The sequence below is a fragment of the Sus scrofa genome, chromosome X (genome assembly GCF_054392235.1).
Source record: "Sus scrofa isolate SSC_HxYL_T2T_F1_AM1 chromosome X, Sscrofa_HxYL_maternal_Yorkshire_Landrace_v2.0, whole genome shotgun sequence".
Lineage (NCBI taxonomy): Eukaryota > Metazoa > Chordata > Mammalia > Artiodactyla > Suidae > Sus > Sus scrofa.
The window spans coordinates 27,808,954-27,828,877 of record NC_139401.1 but is presented as its reverse complement, the minus strand read 5'-3'; the positions used below and the strand labels follow the sequence as shown (position 1 = coordinate 27,828,877).

Sequence of the window (19,924 nt, the reverse complement as noted above, 5' to 3'; positions counted from 1 at the left end):
GACCCTAGCCTGGGAACTTCCATATGCCATGGGCATGGCCCTAAAAAACAAATAAAAAAATAAAAACAAAGAATATCTGAGTCAATTGAAAGACAGTTCACATTCAAGGATGAGTATATTCTATATGGTAAAGATGGCAATTCTCCCCAAATTGATCTACAAATTCAGTGAAGTCTTTATGACTCTCTCAGCAGGAATCATTTTAGAACTTGACAAGCTAATTCTAAAACTCATTTGGAAATGTGAGAGATCCTGAATAGCCAAAACATTACTGAAAAAGAACAAAGTTGGAGGACTCACACTTCTCTATTTCAAAACTTACTACAAGACAGCAGTAATCAAGACTGTGTTGGAATTCCTGTTGTGGCTCAGCAGGTTAAGAACCCAATATGGTGTCTGTGAGGATATGGGTTCAATCCTTGCTCAGTGGGTTAAGGATCTGGCATTGCTGTAAGCTGTGGTGTAGTTTGCAGTTGCGGCTCAGATCCCAGATCTGGCATTCCTGTGACACATGCAGCCTTAAAAAAAAAAAACAAAACTGTGTGGTACTGGCATAAGGCTAGACATATAGACCATTGGAATATAAGTGAGATTTCAGAAATAAACTGTTAGATTCATGGCTAATTGATTTTTAACAAAGATCTCAAGACATTTCACTGAGAAAGAAAAATATTTTCAATAAACAGGGCTGGGAAAATTGAATATCCCCATGCCAAGAATGAACTTCACACCATGTATAAAAATTCATTCAAGATGACACATATATCTAAATTTCAGAGCTAAAATTATTAAGCTTCTACAACAAAACATAGAAAAAATGTTTGACCTTAAATTAGGTAGAGTTCTCAATAGAACAGTAAAAGCTTAATCCATAAAAGAAAAAGAAATCATAAATTGGCTTCATAAAATCAAAACTTTATTGCTTCAAAAGAGACCATTGAAAAAATGAAAAGACAAGCTACAGGCTGGGAGAAAATATTTGAAAATCATATATCTGATAAGGGACTTGTATTTATATATCTAATCTTAGAACTTAATACCAAGACAAATAACCCATTTGAAGATGGGCAAAAACATTGTATAGACATTTCACCAAAGAATACAAATGGGCTGATGAAAAGGTGCTTATCATCGTTACTCATTAGGAAAATAAAAATTAAAATCACAACAAAATAATACTTGACACCTTCTAGAATGCATATAGCACGAAAGTCAGAAAATACTATTTACAGAAACCGGAACCTTTGTGATTGGTGGTTTCCAGTTTTTGGAAAATAATTTCTTAAAAAGTTAAACATAAACTTACCATATACCCTAGCAGTTGCACTCCTAAGGATCTACCCAGGGGAAATGAAAATCTGCACAAAGATATGTAAGTAGGTATTCAAAGCATTAGTCATAATAGCAACAACTGGAAATAACTCAAATGTCCACAGACCGGTGAAAGGACAGATGTGTAGTATATTCATGTAATGGAACAATGAAACTCAACAATGAAAAGGAAGAAACTACACTTACATGCAACATGAATGAACCTCAAACACATCATGCTAAGTAAAAGAAGGCAGGTGCAAAAGATTACATGTTGTATAATTGAATTTATATAAAATATTTAAAGAACAATTTGACAGAGACAGAAAACAGGTCAATGGTTACCTTAGACTGGGAATGGGAGTTGGGGTTAATTGTGAATGGGAATGAAGTAAACCTTGAGTTATAGAAATGTCTAACATTGAATATGGAGATGGTTATATAGCATTTTTAAAAATTTTTTTTATTGAAGTATAGTTGATTTATAATGTTTTGTCAATTAATGCTGTACAGCAACATGAACCAGTTATATTATCATATTATTTTCCATCATGTTCTATCACAAATGATTGGATACAACACTGTTAATTTACTAAAATCATGGAATCATACATATTAAATGGATGAATTTTATAGTATATAAGCTGTGCCTCCTTAAAGTTAATAAAACATAATGGAGACCATTTTTGGCAGCTGTATAGTAAGTAGCCATGGATTTTTCTCTTACCTTAATATCATTAGTTTGCATAGCTCTAAACAAAGGCCAAAGCACTTGAGGATCCCGTAAGAGTAGCTTAAAAGTTTTAGTTAGTTCATATTTGTATAGAATTTATATTCCTGAATGACAAGTCCTATTAAGGGATGAAAATTATAGCCTGTATTATATCCTCAATCACTTTGGGATATAAAATCTTTTATCCATGTAATGTTCTTTCTGTAAACCCTTGTCTAAAGAGTTCTCACAACTTTTGTGAGAATTGGAACTAATGAATAGAGTTACATCTTATTCTTGCTCCTTTAAGAGATAATACCTTCTCTGAGGAAGAACAAATTGCATTACAAATGCCCTCATTAATTCCTACAACAGACTTGTTCAGAGAAAAATAAAAAGTATGTCCTTTAAAACGGACGCACTGCTATTTCAAAATCTTCCTTGCTTCTTAGATTTCAGGAGTTCAGTTAATACTGATAGCAACATTGAAATTACAAGGAATCATTCGACAATTTTATCTTGGCAAGTGTTCTGTTAGTAAAACTTTTTTATGATGCATTTTTACTCTTCATAAAATATGTGAAATTTACCATAAAGTTTAAAAAATGGTCTTAATGGGAGTTCCCTGATGTCTAGCGGTTAGGACTCAGGCCTTTTACTGCTGCAACCTGGGTTCAATCCCTGAGAACTGTGATTCCACATCAAGCAACTGCACGCCATGGCCAAAAAAATAAATAAATAAAAGAAATTTAGTTGCATCAGGTAGCCTACATCAAGGAAAACTGTAATTAGAAATGTATTACACTTAATATGAGTGATCATGTCTTTCTGTCTTTGAAGAAAGAAAAATGTCACCTACTTTTTCTTCTCTCCAAAAATTAGTTTACATTCACTATGATTTTTTCCTAGATTTAGAAAAAAATTATCTTAAAATACCAATAATATCAGAAGGAAAAATGAATATGTTAAATAGAGAAAAAGAGACTGAATGGAATTCTCTATCACACTTTTGGCTTTCTGGATATTCTCCTAGAAACAAAGATTTTCTGTTATTTTCTGAAAGTTATATGTGGTTAAAATTAGATTTTGGCTATAAACTTTAAATCGTAGACAGTTCTCTGTAAATGTAGAATGAGGGAGGACAGCTTACGACATCCCTTTTAGTGATGTTGCAGTGCCAGATCTTTGGCATTGCCCACTGCCGAGTTAATCAAGGATGTCTGTGATTATGAGATATCCCAGAGTGTTATTTTGGGATGAAATGCCATGAAAGCTGAACAACCCTACTTCTCAAAATGTTTATTGTTGTCCTTTGTCCTTTATTTATTTATTTACTTTAAAGTTAAGGTATAATTGATATTATACTATACATTGTATTAGTTTAATCTCAGGTGTACAACATAATGATCTGATCTTTGTATACATTGTGAAATGATCACCACAATAAATCTAGTTACTATCCATAAACTTAATTACAACTTTTTTTTTTCTTATGGTGAGAACTTTTAAGATTTACTCTCTTAGCAACTTTCAATTATGCAGTACAGTATTATTAACTATAGTCACTGTGCTGTGCGCTACATACCCGTAATTTACTTATTTTATAATCGGAAGTTTGTACCTTTGGACCCCCTTTGCCCATTTCTCCCACTCTCTACTCCCTGCCTCTGGCTAACACCATTCTGTTCTCTTTATATATGAGTTTTTTTTGTTTGTTTACTTTTGGTTTTGTTTTAGATTACACATATAAGTGATATAATATTTGTCTTTGACTTACTTCACTTAGCATAATGCCCTCAAGGTCCATCCATGTTGTCACAGATGGCAAGATTTCATTTTTTTTTTTAATGGCAGAATAATACTTGATTATATCGATATACCACACTTTCCTTATCTATTCATCCATCAGTGAACACTTACTTTGTTTCCATGTCTTTGCTAGTGTAAATGGTACCACAGTGAACGTGGAGTACATATATCTTTTTGATGTAGTGTTTTCATTTTCTTCAGATAAATATCCAGGAACAAAATTGCTAGATCATATGGTAGTTTTGTTTTTAATTTTGGGGGAATCTCCATACTTTCTTCCATAGTGGCTGCATCAGATTATATTCCCAGCAGTGCATAAGGGTTTCCCTTTCTACACATCCTTGCCAACACTTGTTATTTCTTGTCTTTTTGAGAATGGCCGTTCTAAAGACCATGAAGTTAATATCTCATTGTGCTTCTTATTTACATTTTTCCAGTGATTATTGATATCAAGCATCTTTTCATGTACTTGTTGGCCATTATACGCCTTCTTTTTTTTTTTTTTTTTTTGTCTTTTTGCCATTTCTTGGGCCGCTCCTGCGGCATATGGAGGTTCCCAGGCTAGGGGTCAAATCAGAGCTGTAGCTGCCGGCCTGTGTCTGCAACCTACACCACAGCTCAAGGCAACACCGGATCGTTAACCCAGTGAGCAAGGGCAGGGATTGAACCCGCAACTTCATGGTTCCTAGTTGAATTCATTAACCACTGCGCCACAACGGGAACTCCTGTATGCCTTCTTTAGAAAAATATCTAAAAAGGTGTCAGATCTTTTGCACATTTTAAATATTGGATTTTTTTTTTTTTTTTTTTTTGCTATTGAGCTATATGAGTTCTTTATAAATTTAGGATATTAACTCCTTCTCAAATTTGTGATTTTTAAAATATTTTCTCCCATTCAGTAGCTTGCCTTTTCATTTTATTGATGGTTTGTTAATCTTAAAATATTAATAATTCCATAAGGAGAAATAAATATGTTAAATAGAGAAAGCCAGACTGAATAGAACCCGCTATCAAATTCTTATCTACCTAAATACTTTCCTACAAATCCAGATTTTCTGTCATTACATAAAAGTTGCGTAGGGTTAAAATTAGATTTTTGGTGTAAGCTTTAAATCATCCTTAAGAAATAGATCCTCACTACCTATCACTTTTAGTTTCTAGAGTTTTTCTTTTAATTGGGTTTATAGGATACAGAAATACTACTCCAATTTAAATGCTTAATCACCCCAGTGTCCTTTATTTGACTTCGAGAAGTTTTAATGGAGATGAAAAGACAGATGGTAAGTACAAAAGATGTATTCATTCAACAAACATTCGTTTAGTGCCTACTATGGAAGAGATAAAAAGTCAGGGTAAATGAGAAAGGGATTTTGATGGTAAGGAAATGTCTCTATTTTCTTTATGACATAAGGAAATATCTTTCTAAACTGGGTATAGAAATTCAGAGAGCACAGCTCTGTAGATATCCAGGGGAGAGAATTCCAGGAGCTGAACAACAAATGGGGAATATCTGAGCTAGAAATATGTTTGTGGTACTTACATTGAGCAAGCCACTGCAGTAGGAGCAATATAAGCTGGGAGAGAGGAGAGGAGACAAATGTGAATCACGCTTCTCATAATATATGGGAAAGAAACCCCTTCATTGATGATACTCATTGCTCTCTCCCCAAGTCCTCCTGCCCCTTCATTTATGACACTCACTGCATTACATCAGTGTATTTTTTTATTTCTAATAATTGAATGCCTGAGTGACTCATCATTAACAAGATTTAAGTATGTATTAAGAGCACATGTTCCAGGCTAACAGTTAGGGTTGCCTGGCTGGTTGACATTGCATCTTCAAAGGTTGTTTGCCAGTGTAGAACATAACAATTCAAATGCTACAACTAGATTTCCAGGTTACCTCTGCACATAATCTTTCCCTGAAATATTTAAGGTAAAATACAAAACCTTAAGAACAGAAAGTTACAAATAGTATTATGTATAAGTTGAGAATGTGAAAGGCAAAATGAACTAAGACAATTGTATTCACCCTTTTGCAATGGGGAAACATGTATGAGAGAGGACCTTCTCAACCGAGAGAAAACCTGGGTTTCTATAAAACAGGAGTGTTGTTAAGGAAAGTCTTTATGAAAGTGAGTCTTATCTTCGAAAGTCAAAGGCTGCTTGGTACTTTGCAGTTAGCCATTTCTAGGGTCCCAAAAGTATAGAGGGTTTCTTAAGCATTGTTTTCTGGGAGAACAAGAATCAGGTAAATTTCAGTATTATCTGAGGCATAATCCAGTGCTAGCCAAAGAAAGAAAAAGAGAATTCTGGGTCAGCTCTGAGGGGGACAACTTTTATTCCAGAAACCCATCTGCCATCCTGAAGGCACTCTATTTACACTGGTAAGTTGAAAACTATTCTGGGAAATATTTTTCCCCAGATTGGAAATAAAGAAAGTGAGTATTCTTATTGTGACCATCTTGTGACTATGGACTTAGGAAGAATGCTCCTCAAGGAGAGGAAAGAGAAACAGAGAGCTGACCCTTCTTAATGGGAATGAAATTTCCAGGCCTTGCTAAACTGAGAGCAGTTTGAATTCTGAAGTTTGAGAACTGCAAAAACACTGAGCACAGCCCTCCATCCAAATCCCCAAACTAAAAGACTTGGCCAACCCTAACCCTGGCTTCTAGCAGCCCAAGGTGGTTCCTGGAATGACCCAACCCCCCTTTTGAGTTTTAGTCTTAGAAATCTCAGGGCTGTCAAATGAATTAACGGATTGTCCTAGCCAATACCTAAAGATAGGCCCCTGACCTACTTCTCTTAGAACATTTACTAAAAAGGATATGTGGTTGTGATTCCTTCCTCTATCCCTTGGCAATGTATATATGTCTCCTATGCCTCAGAAGTACCTTTATCAGTGACCTGAAAATCATTTCTTTGAAATGTGACCATCAGGAAGGATAGGGACTCTGTCTCCCAGCCTCTGTAGGAGGGTAGAATCCTCACTTTCATAAGTGCCAGGTAACAATTAAAGAGGCCCTCACACATTTTCACTTACTAACCCTTTGTAATTTTACTTCTGTGATTTTACCTGTGCCTGCCTCCACCTTCATTTGTTCCCCTTCCCTCTCCCTCAATCTCTATTTAAAAGACCCAGTCACCCTTGCACAAATCAGAATTGAGCTCAGCTCTTTTCCCTACTGTCAGTAGATAATAAATATGTTTTTACTGCTTTAACAGATGTCCAGCTTTGCTTATCTTTGATAAGTTTTGTCTTCTAGGAGTGGACCCTAACAAGGCATCATTTAACAAACTCTCCCAAGAGTGAGTGGAGGCTGAGTAATTTTAACAAAAACAGATCACTGGAGGAATTAAACTTTTCTTCCTCTTCTATGATCTCAAGTTATGGTAGCAGGAGGAGGTAAGGGATAGAGTGGTGTGAGAAGGCAGAATATAACCTGTCTTGTGACTGCAGCTGCTCGAAGTTGAATAGATATGTCTTTGGCATGGTGAGAGCAGAGACAGACAAGAAGTCACCTATACAATACTAGAAAAAAAAAACACATCTAGAGAAACTGAGTACTAAAAAGATGAAAAGAAATGGCATGGTAACCATGGGGAAAAAGGAAGAAAAGGAAGGAAGAAAGGCAGGAAGGAGGTGACACAAGAAATAAGTTAACCAACTTAGAATAAACCATAACCCAAGGAGGGAATATCATTCCCCATGTATGTTTTACATTATAAATTTATGTATTCAAAAAAACTAGATCTCAGAGATGAGATGATTAAATAATACATGATTAAAATGGAGGTAGCAGGAGTTCCTGTTGTGGCTCAGTGTTAATGAACCTGCCTAGTATCCATGAGGACATGGTTTCAATCCCTGGCCTTGCTCAGTGGGTTAAGGATCTGGTGTTGCCCTGAGCTGTGGTGGTAAATGTCACAGACATGGCTTGGATCCCATGTTGCTGTGACTGTGATGTAGGCTGGCAGCTGCAGCTCTGACTCAAGCCCTAGCCTGTGAACTTCCACACGCCACAGTTGTAGCCCTAAAAAGATAAATAAATAAAGGTTGCAGATCATAAAAAAATAAACATATTGGGAACCAAACAGAACAGATTAAATTAAGAATAACTATCCTAAAGGGAGAAAATCAAAATGACTGAAAAATGAAATTACTAACATGGAGGGGTGGCTGAAAGAATCATAGTCAATGCAGATAAAACTACAAAAAGATTACAACAATTACAGAAAACCTAGTAGATGTAGAGAGTAGACAACTTTTTAATTTTTATTTTTATTAAAGTATAGTTGATTATAATATGCAAATTTCTACTCATGTATATACAGTCTTTTTTATATATTATCTTCCATCATGGTGTATCACAGGAGGTTGGATATAGTTCCTTGTGCTGTAAAGTAGGACCTCATTGCTTATCCATTCTAAATGTAATAGTTTGCATCTACTAACCCCAAACTTCTAGTCCATCCCACTTCCCTCCCCATCCTGGCAACCACAAGTCTGTTCCCTATGCCTATGAGTCTGTTTCTGTTTTGTAGAGAGGTTCCTTTGTGCCATATTTTAGATCTCACATATAAATGAAATCATATTATATTTGTCCTTCTTTTTCTGACTTAATTTACTTAGTATGGTAATCTCTAGTTGCATCCATGCTGCTGTGAATGGCACTCTTCCATTATTTTTTATGGCTGAGTAGTATTCCATTGCATATACATACCACTTCTTTATCATTTCATCTTTCTATGAACATTTAGGTTGTTTCCAAGACTTGGCTTTTGTGAATAGTGCTGCTATGAACATAGGGGTGCATGTATATTTTTGAATTATAGTTTTGTCCAGATATATGCACAGGAGTGGGATTGCTAGATGGTATGTTAGTTCTAAATTCAGTTTTCTAAGGAACCTCCATACTGTTTTCAATAGTGGTTGTACCAATTTACATTCCCACCAACAGTGTAGGAGAGTTCCCTTTCTCCATGCCCTCTCCACCATTTATTTTTCGTAGACTTTCTGATGACGGCCTTTCTGACTGGTTTGAGGTGGTGCCTCATTGTAATCTTTATTTGCATATCTCTAATTATTAGTGATGTTTAGCATTTTTTCATGTGCTTTTTGGCTGTCTTCTTTGGAGAAATGTCTGTTTAGATCTTCTGCCCATTTTCCAATTGGGTTTTTTGTTTTTTTTGTTGTTGTTGAGTTGTATGAGTTTGTATGTTTTAGAGATTAAGTCTTTGTTGTTTGCTTTGTTTACGACTATTTTCTCCCATTCTGTAGGTTGTCTTTTTTTATGATTTCCTTTGCTGTACAGAGAAGGTAGATAACTATGATTCGAAATAAAAATAATTTCTATACCAAAGTAGAGAATCCAAATTAACAAGGATTTAAATATATAATTTTTTCCCCCTGAAATGAAGGAACAATCTAAAGTTGGAAAAAAGCACCATATTCTAGGAAACACATATCCTGGTTAAATGATTGAAATGGAAGCATAAAAAATAAGTCTTTCGTCATCCAGGGAGGAAAATTAAATCACTTTGAAGAAGAAAAATTCAGACCAGTGCCCACACATTTCTGAAGGAAGTTTTAACTGAAAAATGTATTGTTAGGTACAAGGGATCATTTCAATATCAAGCAGCTGTTTCAATCATAAAACACCTAAGTAGAATACCTGTAAGTCCTTTTTGTTCTGTTATGTATTGGGAAGATAGTTTGCATCTCATTACAATTTTGAAATTCAGACAGTTTAAAAGATTAAAATGAAGATTCCTGAAAAGAAGTGGATAAATAAATACAATTATTAAATCACTTTATCATGAAATTAATACCAAATTGTGGGAGTTATAGTTACAGGAAAAACATAAAATTTATAAATCATTATAATATAAAAATAATATAGATATCATGGATATGTGGGAGAAAATCAACACTAGTAGTCTCATCTTTCACAGCAAGGAGTGGATCAATATCGTCTTAATTGAAGCACAGTTAAAAAATACATAACTCCAGCCTCTTTCTGTTTTCCATGATCTATTAAGTTTAGAGGACTCTTTCAGGATATGATAATTCCTATAGAAAAGAATCATCTATTTGACATGAAACAAGTTTTCTTTTGTATTCAGTTTCCTTTTTTTATAATTTAAAATGAAGTTTATCTCATTTAGAAACAAAGGTAGGAGTTCCCGTCGTGGCACAGTGGTTAACGAATCCAACTAGGAACCATGAGGTTGCGGGTTCCATCCCTGCCCTTGCTCAGTGGGTTAACGATCCGGCGTTGCCGTGAGCTGTGGTGTAGGTTGCAGACGCGGCTTGGATCCTGCGTTGCTGTGGCTCTGGCGTAGTCCGGTGGCTACAGCTCTGATTCAACCCCTAGCCTGGGAACCTCCATGTGCCGTGGGAGCGGCCCAAGAAATAGCAACAACAACAACAAAAGACAAAAAGACAAAAGACAAAAAAAAAAAAAAAAAAAGAAACAAAGGTAAAAAGACCTTTTTTTACCTAAAAAGGAAACATTTTTTTTTAGGTAAAACATTTTTTAGGTAAAACATTTACCTAAAAAGGAAACATCATGTTAATACCATTAAGACATTTCTAAACTTATTCTACGTGTTTTCAATGGTTCCATCTTAAAGTGATACTTTTCCTTGTTTTTATTCTATTTTTAAATAGTGATGACTAACTAGTCAGTACTACACATGGAATTCATGTCCAAGTTTTAAGGATCAATAATAAATATTGGGTGAGAGAATCATGTAAGGGATAAATTAATGTGTAAGGATGAATGCGTTTGGGGAAAAACTAGAAAATTTATAAAAGGACCCTTCACTCCTAAGTTTCAGGTGTTTGATATGTAATATACGTTATTCATGTGTGCATGTCACTTTATAAAATATAAAAATATAAGTATAATACATAAACATAAATGTCATTTTATTATCTTTATTGTAGTTGATTTACAGTGTTCTGTCAATTTCTTCTGTACAGCAAAGTGACACAGTTATATATACATATACTATTCTTTTTCTCATTATATCTTCCATCATGTTCCATCACAAGTGACTAAATAGAGTTCCCTGTGCCACCCAGCAGGACTTCATTGCCTATCCACTCCAAATGCAATAGTTTGCATCTACTAACCCCAAACTCCCAGTCTATCTCACTCCCTTCCCCTCTCCCTTGGCAACCACAAGTATGTTCTCCATGTCTGTGAGTTTTTTTCTTTTCTATAGATAGGTTCATTGTGCCATGTATTAGATTCCAAATATAAGTGATATCATACGGTATTTGTCTTTCTCTTTCTGACTTACTTCACTCAGGAAAAGAGTATCTAGTTCTATCCATGTTGCTGCAAATGGCATTATTTCATTCCTTTTTATGGCTGAGTAGTATTCCTTTGTGTATATATAACACATCTTCCTAATCCAATCATCTGTTGATGGACATTTTGGTTGTTGACATGTCTTGGCCATTGTGAATAGGGCTGAAATTAACATAGGGGTTGCATATATCTTTTTCAATGAAAGTTTTGTCTGGATATATGCCCAGAAGTGGGACTGCTGGATCATATGGTACCTCCATACTGTTTTCCATAGTGATTGTACCAATTTACATTCTCACCAACATTATAGGAGGGTACACTTTTTTCTCCACACCCTCTCCATGATTTGTTATTTGTAGACTTACTAATGATGGCCATTCTGACTGGTGTGAGGTGGTATTTCATAGCAGCTTTGATTTGCATTTCTCTAATAATTATTTTATACTTTCCTGCTCATGAAATTTAACTCCATTACATTTTGAATTTAAAGTGTCCCCTCTTTTATTACCAACAGTAACAGGTCATTTCACTACTCAGTAGTAATGCAGGTGTAATTGAGTTAAGTGTAAGTTAGCTGAATAATTCCTAACAAGTTTAATTTGACAGCATCCCTCTACCTTATTTGATTAAGAAATGTGTGAGAACCTTGAAGGTAAATCTAAAAAAAAAAAAAAAGTACAGACTGTATCAATGTCCTTATGATTTTCTTGTCCATGCCAATGTTTATTTATTTTTGGTTAAATTCTTTTGTAAGCAGTGAGTTAATATAAGTGACTAAGCATTTAAAGGAAATTCCAGGGTGGCAGTATTTTGCAAAATTTTCTTTGAGTGTGTGTGTATTTAAACATGTGTATACAATATGGAAGAACAATCAGATATTTGTATTCCAAGTTTGCTACTCTTTTGATTTCTCTTTTATTCAGGATATGAAGAAAAAAGAAAATATGGATTTTTGAAACACATGACACCCCTTACTAGTAAGTAGCACATGACACCCCTTACTAGTAAGTAACTGTTTATGGAAGTAGAAGTCTCCAATAAGAAGTAAAGTACATTAACCTCGTGAATCTATACATACTTGATTTCAAGTTCTCTAAACATGCCTAAATTCAATAGGTATGACTGTATTAATTTGTGGCTTTGAGAGGCAATTTGTCCTTAATTCTACACTCATAAATTGTTACTGTGATCAAATCATTCCGGGAAAAGTAAAATCAATGTCTATAATGTTAAAACTGGTAATTCGATGAAAATATGTGTGAGGCTCTCAGAATGTAGAATACTATGGACTGAAATCAAGGAGCAAAACCTGATAAAAAGAATTTACTGTTCAGAGCTCAAGTGGGCAGCCTGGCTGAGGTTCAAAATGTGGTAACATCACTCCAAATCCTGCACTGTTGGGCTATTAGGAATATGGTGAGAAGCAAAGTAAAAGTAACTTGTAACGCAAAGCAGTTTTGAATTATTTTTTGTAGAAAAATGGCAGATGAATTTGCCTTTAAGAAATAGGCGGTAGGGAGAAAAGGCAGATTTATCTGCTGTGTGTATATTCCATTTATGTAGCAGCACAAGCGAATGTGCAACATATGGATAATTTAAAAGTTCTAGAAGGAAATTTTGAGACTGATTCTTGCCGGCAGTTATAAGAAGCAATTAAATAATACACGTAATTAAGGATAGGGATGACATTTACTAAGAATACTCTAAAACTCAATAAACTATAATCAAAATCTAACTAGTCAGCAATACCTCAAGTTGAATGCAGACTGCAGATTTCTAACAGCTTTTCGGAGTTAAACAGATTTGGAATTCAAGACAATGGACAAAGACTAATTAAGTTGTCTAACATCAGAGGTTCTCAAATTTGAAGGTGCATCATAATCCCTAGAAGACTTGTTAAAATACAAGTTGCTGGGCTCCATCCTCTAGCTTCAAATTCAATAGGTCTGAAATGGGGTCAGAGAATTTCCATATCTGACAAGTTTCCAGGAAACACTGATGACACTCTCTGGGGGCCACACTTTGAAAACCACTAGCTCAGATCATAGTCTGCTGGGAAGAGCCGAGAAGCACCGGCTTCACAGCTCTCATTCTAAATGTTTTAAACTCTCACAGGGAGATCAGAAAGGCTATTTAAAAATCAAGCAAGAAGTTGTAAATACCCTATGGTCGAGGTACACTATACAATAATTCTTTAAAATCATGTTTGGATCTTGAGCTTAGAATTTCGAATAGGTGGTGTAGCCTCACTGTATAACAATTGTGTTATTAGAATTCACCTTTGAAGAGAAGAATTTGATCAATCATTATCTTTGTCAGAATGAAGTTTCACAAAGAGAAAATAGTTTGAAGGTTGCTTTTTGCAGAATTGTCATCTAATTACTCAGGGTTTGAGTTATCAGTGCATGCTTTTGTTCATAAATAATTTGAAATTAATTTTCAGTGTTTGCTGAGTATGAAAAAATAATACTTTTATTTACTTATAAGGTGTTAGTAGTAGGTAGGTGGTGTGATTTTGCTTTAAAAGTTACACAGTTGTCTGGCATGACTCTACTACTTGCATAACAGCCCATATATTTCTACTTTGTTTACCAAATATAGAAAATTATATGTTTATAAGATGTTATGAAAATTTAGGGAAAAAAATCACCCCACAACCAAAATCCTTTGAAAGATCTGTCTGTAAACATTTTATGTGTTTATGAAGAAACCTGGAAAAGTTAGCGAACTATATGAAGCATGCAAATGTTTGTAATCCTTTAATGAAATGTATGGTGAGTTTCTGTTGTTAACTAGGATTCTGCAATGAAAAGTCTCCACACTGCAATGTGTGTCAGCACTGAATAAGACTAAAGTCTATAATAAAACCCAGTAAGATAATGTCAGCCAAGAAATCAAAATAAAATAAAAATTTTAAAAGCATTAAAACTTTATATGCTCTTACTCAAAGGAGTTTCTCATTTTTCAAGATGTGCTAGTAGAATGATAAAACATTGTAAAATCTTACCATGTTGCAGAGAATAAAATAAGAAGGGAATAATGATAGTATTGAAAGTGAACCATGCGCATTGTATTATAGAGAGCAGCATGCAGATTGGCGATGGGAGCAGGAGCAGATGGTGTCCATAGTAAGTGAAGAACATGCTCCAATGCTGTAAAATATTACTGTGTGCTATTAATACACAAGGGAATTGAAACATGGGTAAAAGAAATCAAAATTATTCTCGGTAACCCTGACTGGATGTCCAGACCATATCTACATTTTCATCTCTACAGAGAAGGAAGAGTTGAGGGAAGGCAAGAAAGGATGATGAGGGAAATCTAGGAAGAGTAATTATCTTCAGCTGCAGGTGATAAAAACCTTGCATAAATGCAAATGAAGGAAGACAATAAGCAAATTTACTATCTCACGTGATGTGGAACTCATATACAGGCCCAACTCAAGGCTTGGTATGCCAGGGCTCCAGATCAGTGGCTTAGAGATTCACCTGGTACATTTCCTCTAATACCCTCAGAACACACTGTTGTTGAAGGGCAGTGTATGAAGAATCTCTTTATACCTCTTAGATGCCTGTTTGGCTCTTGACTCTGGCTCTCAGTAGATGTGTGACACTGGGTAAATTATTTAATTTCTCTGCAGGTCAGGTTTCTCTGCTCAAAACTGAAGATGGTGGAGTTCCCATTGTGGCACAGCAGAAACTAATCTGAGGTTGCGAGTTTGATCCCTGGCCTCACTCAGTGGGTTAAGGACCTGGCGTTGCCATTAGCTGTGGTGTAGGTCACAGACATGGCTCAGATCCCATGTTGCTGTGGCTGTGGCATAGGCCAGTGGCTACAGCTCCTACTCAGCCCCTAGCCTGGAAACCCCCGTATGCCATGGGTGCGGCCCTAAAAGCAAAAAAAAAAAAAAAAAAAAAAAAAAAACGAAGTTGGTGTCCTCTTCAGCTTTATAATACAAAGATATACATGTAAAGGGCTGAACACAGTGACTGTCAAATCTCTCCCAAATCGTGGCAGTGATGATAATGGCTCTGATGATGTCACTCTGAGGATTTAGATAGATTTGTGTCCTGTGGGAGACGATGTGGACAGAGAAATGGCATTCACCTTTGTGTCAACAGTAGAAGGTTGCATATTTCTTTCTAGAGAAATCAGTACCCTACCACACTTACCCCTAAATACACATTTATATGCAAACACTCTGTAAGTAGAGACATTAGGTGCTTGTCTGGTGTTTAAGTGCAATAGCTTCTGCTCCTCCATCCATAGTCCAAAGAAGGCAGCAAAGGTTTCAGCAGTAACCTGGCAGGAATGGCATAAGCATTTTTCGTTACCTATTAGAGCCCATGTTCATTTCTTCTGTCCACAGTTCCTTTGTGCTTCACACATCTAATGTTTTTTAGAGTATAGTTGATTTACAGTGCTGTGTCAATTTCTGGCTGTATAGCATAGTAACCCAGTCATACATATATATAGCTAACTTTTCTATGGTATGCTTGGCCTTTTAAAAACCTATTCTTATAATTTCCTCAATTTCACAATTTCTTTTCTGAACCCTCTGTAACACTGGTTTTGTTGTGGATGCTTCTTCCATACCTAGCAATGACTTTTCCCCAAAAATACATTTTAAAAATTATATTTGCATTGTTTTTTTTTCCTTAGCCAAGTGGATAATATTTAAACTATACATGATGGTGAGGCAATTTTTCCACAATGAAAGATAGTAATAATAAAGTAACAATACTAAACTAATAATAACATTAATTTTAAAAATCCAGGATATATATAATACATTATAGAATTAGAAACAAATGCCTTTGGGAGTTCCCACTCTGGTCCAGTGGGCTAAGAATCTGACTGCAGTGGCTTGGGTCACTGCATAGGTGGGGGTTCAATGCCTGGCCCAGTGTAATGGGTTAAAGGAGCCAGCATTGTCACAGCAGTGGCTCAGATTCAATCCTTGGCCCAGGAACTTCCATATGCTATGGGTGCAGCCATTAAAAAGAAGAAGAAGAAAGGAACAAATGCACTTGGGGGTTAGCTGTTTGATGCAAGGCAGAAAACACCATGATAAAACATATACTCTTACTTTAATCAATTTGAAAAAAAAGATCACAATTTGGATTTCCAGAAAAAAAATATATATTTTTTGTCTTTTTGCCTTTTCTAGGGCCGCTCCCACGGCATATGGAGGTTCCCAGGCTAGGGGTCGAATCGGAGCTACAGCTGCTGGCCTACACCAGAGCCACAGCAATGCAGAATCTGAGCCCTGTCTGTGAATTACACCACAGCTCACGGCAACGCCAGATCCTTAACCCACTGAGCAAGGGCAGGGATTGAACCCGCAACCTCATGGTTCCTAGTCGGATTCGTTAACCACTGAGCCACGATGGGAACTCTGGATATCCAGAAATATTTTTGAATGATTCAAATACAGGTCACAACTGTGGGAATCTGGTTGAGGGACAATATTCAGGCCAAAACATTTCTTTCCATTTTCATTGGAAGAATATTAAAAACTACTGAATATGTGATTGAGAACCTGAGATTTATTCACTTGAATAAATGACTTGCCCAGTGCACTGACACCATAATATCTCACAAAATGCAAGTTTAATAAAGGCTGAGGTTTTTGATATTTTTTTTTCATAGTTATATTTCTAATACAGAAGTGAATGTGGTACATGGCAGGTACTAAATATTTGTAGAAGGACAATTTAGGGTTAGCAGACATCTTGATTACCTCTAAATATTCATTATATATTATCTCATGTATTTTTATAATCAATATATCTAAAAATTTATTTTAAAAATTTTTGACATAGATTCAGATATATAAATTGCAACAATAATACAGAGAATTATTGTATATCCTTTAATCCCCAAATATTGTCATGTACTCTCTTTCTGTATTCATATAGTAGATATAAAAACTGAAATATTTAGGGGTAAAGGACACTCACAATTATAATTATCAAAAAAGAAATTACCACTGGTACATATTAGTTCCTCTGATGATCTTACTCATATTTCACCAATAGTCCCTATAATATTCTGTGTAGAAAAATCAACCCCTAGATCATATGTTACATAAAGTTATAAAGTCTTTTTCTCTCCTTTAACATGAAAAAGTTTCCATCTTTCCTTGTCTTTTAATACCTTGGTTTTTTTTTTTTGGATGAGTACAGATCAGCCATTTTATAGAATGTACCTAGATTTGGGTTTGTCATTGTTTTCTTATGATTAGATTCACATTATGACTTTTATAACACAAGGACCATAGTAGTAATATCACATTGGGGTTCACATGATGTTGATTTTTATCCACACCTGCTTTTGTTGACTTTGGTCACTTAATATGTTTGTTTTTTTACTGCTGTTTTAACATCATAAGTACCTTAAGACAATACACATTTATTATATTGCAACTCTGTATATTAAGAGTCAGGTGTTGGTAGGCAATTTTCCTTCCAAAGGGTTTAGGGTCCCATTCTTTATCTTCAAAGCCAGCAGCGTTGCATCTCTCTGTTCTTTTTTCTATAGTCATATCTCCTTCTTATAGTTGGGAAAGATTCTCCACTTTTAAGGATTTGTATGATTAGATTGAATGTACCCTGGATAATCCAACACATAGCGGAGCCTCAAAAAACACAGGTTTGAACTGAGCAGGTCCACTTATATATGGATTTTTTTTTAGTAAGTATTTACTACAGAGCTGTATGAATCACAGTTGGTTGAATCTGCAGATGGAGAACCACAGATATGGAGGATTGACTGTTAAGCTATACTTGATTTTTTTAAATTTTATTTCATTTTATTTTTTGTCTTTTTAGGGCTGCACCTGCAGCATATGGAGGTTCCCAAGCTAGGGGTTGAACTGGAGCTGCAACTGCTGGCCTACACCACAGCCACACTGATGCTGGATCCAAGCTGCATCTGTGACATACACCACAGCTCACTGCAATGACGGATCCTTAACCCACTGAGCAAGGCCAGGGATCAAACCCATGTCCTCACAGATACTAGTTGGGTTCGTTATCTGCGGACCACGACGGGAACTCCAAATTTTTTTGAATTTTAAACTGTGCAAAGGGTCAGCACTCCTAACTCCTATGTTGTTCAAGGGTCAAGTATAATCTCCCTTCTCTAGGTTCTTAACTTTAATCACATCTGCAAAATCCCCTTTGTCATATAAGGTACACACAGAGGTTCTGGGAATTAGGACATAGACATCTTTGGAGGGACATTGTTATACCTACCATCCTCAAGGTGGTGTTTGCCATGTCTTCATTGTACAGTTACTGTTTTCTCCTTTGAACTTGATCATTGTATTGCAGGAGATAGTTTAGAATGATGTAAATATCTTGCTACTCACCAAACTTTCATACACTGGTTTTAGCAGCCATTAATGATTTATACCTTGGATCTGAAACATTACTTTTCTCTCACATTGTCCAACATTTAAGGAATTAAGGACTGCCTTTCAGAGCATGTATCTTAGATGAAGTTGACCTCAGTGTAGATCCTGAGATAAAGATGTGGGTAGAAATGATTCATTTGGAATGTGATCCTAGGAAAGGCAGAGAGAGCATGGGGAAGCGAAACAAGCAAAGGAGGAAATCCAGTGAAGAATGTATTAATGAGTGGTGTACTCTTATGGGAAAGTAGTTCTTAAGTTCCCTGAGTACCCTCTAAGAGCCTATATAGAACACATTTCATAATTGTCCCACCAATGAATGAAGATTTTGGGATGTTTATCCTCTCTCTATATATATCTCTGAAGGTATTAACTCTCCATCTCCTCTGTTTGGCATACTCCAGTTGTCATAAGTCCTTGGTTGGAAAGACCAACATGCTTGAGGTAGGAAGCCCTAGCCATGTACAGCATTAGATATCCGTATCCATGCAGGGCGTGTGGGTGGACCATCTGAGAATGCCTTTTATACTTTAATTATTATTATTATTATTATTTTTTGCTTGGTAGGGCCGCAGCCACAGCATATGGAGGTTCCTTGGCTAGAGGTCGAATTGGAGCTGCAGCTGCCAGCCTGTGCCACAGCCACAGCCACAGCAATGCCAGATCCGACCCACGTCTGTGGCCTACACCACAGCTTAAGTCAATGCCAAATCCTTAACCCACTGAGCAAGGCCAGGGATCAAACTGTCAACCTCATGGTTCCTAGTTAGATTTGTTTCTGCTGTGCCATGACGGGAACTCCTAATTTATTTGTATTTTTAATGATTCAAATAAATCTTTAATGATATCCTCCCCAGCCTTCCAGAGTCCTGATTAGCTTATTCTAACCTGAGGTAAAAACTACTTTATCATTTTATCATGATTTGCTAAATCATTTTGATGGTTCTCTTATAGGAATTAGAATTTTTGACCTTTAGAGATTGACAGAATCCAAGAGGTATCAAAGTCACCTTGTAATTAAAAGTGGAGAAAACTGATGTCTAGGAATTCCCAGAGACACCTGCCATCCCACAGCTGTTTGGTGGCAGTACTAGGATGAAAATGTGGGCTCCTGAATTCCTTATTAAAATAAAGTCAGTCTCTCTCTCTCTCTCTATGTATATATATATGTACATATATATGTATATATATGTGTGTATATATATGTGTATATATATATGTGTATATATATGTGTATATATATGTGTGTATATATATATATGACAAGAATGCACTGAAAGAAGGCTTTATGGACATATTTTGCCAATAAGAAAGGGAATATGGGGAAATAACAATTAAAAAATAATTAAAGCA

At 35.7% G+C, this 19,924-nt stretch overlaps 1 long non-coding RNA gene across 1 annotated transcript in view; it reads left to right on the top strand.

Moving 5' to 3' along the window:
* LOC146394522 (uncharacterized) overlaps window positions 1-19,924 on the top strand; it is an 88,602-nt gene that overhangs the window by 37,011 nt on the left and 31,667 nt on the right. Inside the window, exon 2 of the long non-coding RNA XR_014835855.1 lies at window positions 12,078-12,131. This is a non-coding gene — a long non-coding RNA (uncharacterized LOC146394522). The remainder of the gene's footprint in view (window positions 1-12,077; window positions 12,132-19,924) is intronic.